A 6,630-nucleotide genomic window follows, 5' to 3' on the forward strand; every position below is an offset into this window, starting at 1 on the left:
CACCCTGGGCAGGTAGGGACCTGACATGACACTACACTGCACCCTGGGCAGGTAGGGACCAGACATGACACTACACTACACCCTGGGCAGGTAGGGACACTGACACCCTGGGCAGGTAGGGACCAGACATGACACTACACTACACCCTGGGCAGGTAGGGACCAGACATGACACTACACTACACCCTGGGCAGGTAGGGACCTGACATGACACTACACTACACCCTGGGCAGGTAGGGACCTGACACACTACACTACACCCTGGGCCCACATGACACTGGGCAGGTAGGGACCTGACATGACACTACACTACACCCTGGGCAGGTAGGGACCTGACATGACACACTACACCTGACCTGGGCAGGTAGGGACCTGACATGACACTACACTACACACCACCCTGGGCAGGTAGGGACCTGACACTACACTCCACCCTGGGCAGGTAGGGACCTGACATGACACTACACCCTGGGCAGGTAGGGACCTGACATGACACTACACTACACCCTGGGCAGGTAGGGACCTGACCCTGGGCAGGTAGGGACCTGACATGACACTACACTACACCCTGGGCAGGTAGGGACCTGACACTACACCCTGGGCAGGTAGGGACCTGACATGACACTACACTGGGCAGGTAGGGACACCCTGGGCAGGTAGGGACCTGACATGACACTACACTACACCCTGGGCAGGTAGGGACCTGACATGACACTGGACCACCTGACACCCTGGGCAGGTAGGGACCTGACATGACACTACACTCCACCCTGGGCAGGTAGGGACCAGACATGACACTACACTGCACCCTGGGCAGGTAGGGACCTGACATGACACTACACTACACCCACTGGGCAGGTAGGGACCTGACATGACACTACACTCCACCCTGGGGCAGGTAGGGACCTGACATGACACTACACTCCACCCTGGGCAGGTAGGGACCTGACATGACACTACACTGGGCACACCCTGGGCAGGTAGGGACAGGGGCAGGTAGGGACCTGACATGACTGCACCCTACACTGACACACCCTGGGCAGGTAGGGACCTGACATGGGCACACTACACTCCACCCTGGGCAGGTAGGGACCTGACATGACACACCCTGGGCAGGTAGGGACATGACAATACACTACACCCTGGGCACACTGACACCACTGGGGCAGGTAGGGACCTGACCTGACACCCTGGGCAGGTAGGGACCTGACATGACACCACTGGGCAGGTAGGGACCTGACATGACACTACACTGGGCAGGTAGGGACCTGACATGACACTACACCCTGGGCAGGTAGGGACCAGACATGACACTACACCCTGGGCAGGTAGGGACCTGACATGACACCCTGGGCAGGTAGGGACCAGACACTACACCCTGGGCAGGTAGGGACCTGACATGACACAACACTACACCCTGGGCAGGTAGGGACCTGACATGACCCTGGGCAGGTAGGGACCTGACATGACACTACACTACACCCTGGGCAGGTAGGGACCTGACATGACACTACACTACACCCTGGGCAGGTAGGGACCTGACATGACACTACACCACCCTGGGCAGGTAGGGACCTGACAATGACACTACACCCTGGGCAGGTAGGGACCTGACATGACACTACACCTGACACTACACTGCACCCTGGGCAGGTAGGGACCTGACATGACACTACACTACACCCTGGGCAGGTAGGGACCTGACATGACACTACACTGCACCCTGGGCAGGTAGGGACCTGACATGACACCACTGCACCCTGGGCAGGTAGGGACCTGACATGACACTACACCCTGGGCAGGTAGGGACCAGACATGACACTACACCACCCTGGGCAGGTAGGGACCTGACATGACACCCTGGGCACACATGACACCTGGGCAGGTTGGGACCTGACATGACACTACACCCTGGGCAGGTAGGGACCAGACATGACACTACACCCTGGGCAGGTAGGGACCTGACATGACACTACACTACACCCTGGGCAGGTAGGGACCTGACATGACACTACACTACACACTGGGCAGGTAGGGACCTGACATGACACATACACCCTGGGGCAGGTAGGGACATGACACTGACCCTGGGCAGGTTGGGACCTGACATGACACCCTGGGCAGGTAGGGACCTGACATGACACTACACTACACCCTGGGCAGGTAGGGACCTGACATGACACTACACCCACCACTGGGCAGGTAGGGACCTGACATGACACTACACTGCACCCTGGGCACACCCTGGGCAGGTAGGGACCATGACACTGACACTACACCCTGGGCAGGTAGGGACCTGACATGACACCACTACACCCTGGGCAGGTAGGGACCTGACATGACCCCTGACATGACACTACACCCTGGGCAGGTAGGGACCATGACATGACACTACACTACACCCTGGGCAGGTAGGGACCTGGGACACTACACCCTGGGCAGGGGGACCAGACATGACACTGACACTACACCCTGGGCAGGTAGGGACCAGACATGGGCATGACAGGTAGGGACCTGACATGACACTACACCACTGGCCAGGTAGGGACCTGACATGACACTACACTACACCCTGGGCAGGTAGGGACCTGACATGACACTACACTACACCCTGGGAAGGTAGGGACCACTACACCCTGACATGACACTACACTACACCCTGGGCAGGTAGGGACCAGACATGACACTGACACTACACCCTGGGCAGGTAGGGACCAGACATGACACTGGGCACACACTACACTCTGGGCAGGTAGGGACCTGACATGACACTACACTACACCCTGGGCAGGTAGGGACCTGACATGACACTACACTACACCCTGGGCAGGTAGGGACCTGACATGACACTACACTACACCCTGGGCAGGTAGGGACCTGACATGACACTACACTACACCCTGGGCAGGTAGGGACCAGACATGACATGACACTACACTCACCCTGGGCAGGTAGGGACCACACCCTGACATGACACACTACACTCCTGGGCAGGTAGGGACCTGACATGACACTACACTACACCCTGGGCAGGTAGGGACCTGACATGACACTACACTACACCCTGGGCAGGTAGGGACCTGACATGACACTACACTACACCCTGGGCAGGTAGGGACCATGACTGGGCACCAGACATGACACTACACTACACCCTGGGCAGGTAGGGACCAGACATGACATGACACTACACCCTGGGCAGGTAGGGACCTGACATGACACTACACTACACCCTGGGCAGGTAGGGACCTGACATGACACTACACTACACCCTGGGCAGGTAGGGACCTGACATGACACTACACTGCACCCTGGGCAGGTAGGGACCTGACATGCCACTACACTACACCCTGGGCAGGTAGGGACCTGACATGACACTACACTACACCCTGGGCAGGTAGGGACCTGACATGACACTACACTACACCCTGGGCAGGTCGGGACCTGACATGACACTACACTCCACCCTGGGCCCTGGGCAGGTTGGGACCTGACATGACACTACACTCCACCCTGGGCAGGTTGGGACCTGACAGCTCCCCCCCTCTACCAATCCTAACCAATCGTGGGGAACAGAGCCAGTCCTGTCCTCCCTGGGGCCCTAAGCAAAATTCTGTGAAGGGCCCCTCCTACAATCCTCCCTCCTTTAAAACAGTTTGCTCCATCTGTCAGTCTCAGCATAAGTAGACCTATACAGAACAGACTGAGGTATAAACAAACAATATTTAATGAATATATTTTCTATAGAATCTTAAGATAATTGAATATTAACATAAATAAGAAATTGTAGAAAATAATCCAATATAACAGTGATCTTTGGCTCTGCTGCCTTGTAATTAGTCCTGTCCTCACATGTAGCTTTGTCTATACAATGTAAACATGAGCCTAAAGGCTATGGCTGCAGCTATATGTCTCAAAATAGTCCAATAAAACCTGTACAGCTGTGTGATTAACTTTGGTTCCCTCTACAGCCTGGGCATTTTCAGCATCCGCATGGACACCAGTCTTTGTGGACTGTCTGGAAGAAATAGAGAAAGTATGTCACATGGTTATGTAAGCAGTCATTTTCACACATGCACTTCTGCCATACAATCTTAATGTTGTTAGTGTTAAGTGTCCAAACATTTGAATTCAAATCTTACCATCAACATATTCCTCTTCTGCTCATTCTTGATGCAAAGTCATCAAAGGACATGTGTTTCCCCACATCATGATTTATGCTCATGATGGCCAGACCACCCAAACGTTCCTGTGACATGGAAGACCTCAGGTAGCTTTTGATGAGCTTTTATTTTGAAAAGCTCCTCTCTGCCGATTCTACTGTTACTGGTAGAGTGACTGCAGTACTTAGGGCCGTCCAGAGGATAGGATAGAGTTCCTCCAGGTTGTTCTCACAGAGAAAGGAAAGGCAGTCATCTGATGTCAGATCAGGTACATTCTGAATCTCATGTGCCAGATCCATTCCACTGATGTCACAGACATCTCTGAAGGTTAGAGAGTTTAACTTCCATGCACTGAGCCTTAAGATTGACTGGACATCTGAGAGGCAGTAGTGAATTTCAGCAATACTCCATATTTGGTTTTCACCTGGTTGAGTGTTTCAAATCTTTCATCCGTGGATGTCACAGCAGAGTCGATCACAATGTTGAAGTCGTTGACTTCAAGGTTTTTCAGTGCGTCAGCCACTGGTTCATCAGGAGCCTCGTAGCTGAAATACCTCTTGCTGTTTCTGTCTCTTCTCTTTCAGAAAAGCCTCCACATTACTTTCTTCACAAATGCTGTTGTCTGGGCCTCAGAGAATCCAGTTTCCCGGTGTGAAGTGAGGGAGGCCTTTGCATTTGAGATTAAATTCACGGCGATATCCAACTGCATTGAGGGGATTGGAGGAGCTTGTTCACTTGGTTTGTTATTGTCAGTATCTCACACCATACGACACAGCAAATCAAGAAGCAGTCGTACCCAACTTCCTCTGCAAGTGCTTGTGCCTCCATTTTGGCCGCAGGATCGTTGATCGTCTGTCTGGTTTCCAGTAACACCTCCCGAACCTCAGAAGCCTGATACCTGATTGCATGAACACTTTGGAACCTCCTCTCCCATCTTGTCACTCGGTTATGTTCATGTGTTTCTTCAAAACATTCCATCTTTGTGTGCCAGCTGAAAATAAGGTGAAGAGCTTTTGCACATGCCCAAATGTTTAGAGTAGGTGCGCCACATGGGATGAACACGACTCTGGGATTTTTTTTTTGGAGCAGTTTGGCTTTACTCCTTGGTGCTTGCCCTTCATGTTGCCCCCATTATCATAAGCTTGCCCTCTGCAATCTTCAAATGGAATCTTCAGCTCGTTCAGCTTATCTAAGATGACAGTGGACACCAGTCCAGATAGACTGGTGCTGATGCTGAAAATGCCCAGGCTGTAGAGGGAACCAAAGTTAATCACACAGCTGTATTCAAGCCTGTTGTAACCTCAACATTCACAAAGCCAAGGAAGTGCTCCTTGATCTCTGGCTTTCCCTTAAAGCCACGCTTCTCAGAATAATGGACATTTGCTCCTGGTGACTAATGTTAGGTTCAAGATAATGGAGTACTTTGAGTATTTTACTTGAGTCATCATTGCTTCTAGAATCTTGTCACTCACAATCTGTATCAGCTCATTCTGTGTGCGCTTCCCAAGGTAATGAACATGTGTCTCTCCATCTTTAATTTTTCTGAGATGATTTTCCATAACGGGGTCAAATTTTACCAGTAATTCAACCTCTTTTAGGAAGTTTCCATTCTGGTTGGAAGAGTTTGTCTGATGAACCACAGAATGCTAGGTTTCTTTCAGCCAGAGACTGGGTGATACTTATTAAACGTGTAAAGACATCTCGCCATCTCTTTCTTTCAGCCTCAAATGGTAATTTGTATCGGGTCAAGAGTCTGTCCCAGACTTCGGCGCAGATCAAGTTCTCTCCACTTAATCATATTGTTTGTGTTCAGGACGACTCTCATGGTGTTTCAGAATGGTGTTGATATTTGACCAGTCACTCACGCCTTCCTTTATTATTTTGTAGTTTTTAGTAAAAAAGAGCTTACAGCAAAAACAATGCAGTGTTTTTGGTTATGAAAGCCAGCTCCCGGTAATCTTTTCCCCATTTAGCCAGCTCCCGGTCATCTTTTCCCCATTTAGCCAGCTCCCGGTCATCTTTTCCCCATTTTTAGCCAGCTCCCGGTCATCTTTTCCCCATTTTTAGCCAGCTCCCGGTCATCTTTTCCCCATTTTTAGCCAGCTCCCGGTCATCTTTTCCCCATTTTTAGCCAGCTCCCGGTCATCTTTTCCCCATTTTTAGCCAGCTCCCGGTCATCTTTTCCCCATTTTTAGCCAGCTCCCGGTCATCTTTTCCCCATTTTTAGCCAGCTCCCGGTCATCTTTTCCCCAATTAGCCAGCTGTCTCGGGAATAAGCCTGATGGAAACCTCTTCGAGACTTGTCTTTAGGTTAAAAAAAATCCAGTCCTAGTTTGAATGGACCTCAGCGCACCAACTTAGTCCTCATAAAGTATGTTAAGACTGGGGGCCAATCTGCTGGGTCATTTGGTGGAGCAGCAACTGTTCTATTAGGGTCTGAGCTGCTTGTATCTGATGCTGGCTGTACA

This window comes from Oncorhynchus masou, chromosome 2 (genome assembly GCF_036934945.1).
Source record: "Oncorhynchus masou masou isolate Uvic2021 chromosome 2, UVic_Omas_1.1, whole genome shotgun sequence".
Taxonomy (NCBI): domain Eukaryota; kingdom Metazoa; phylum Chordata; class Actinopteri; order Salmoniformes; family Salmonidae; genus Oncorhynchus; species Oncorhynchus masou.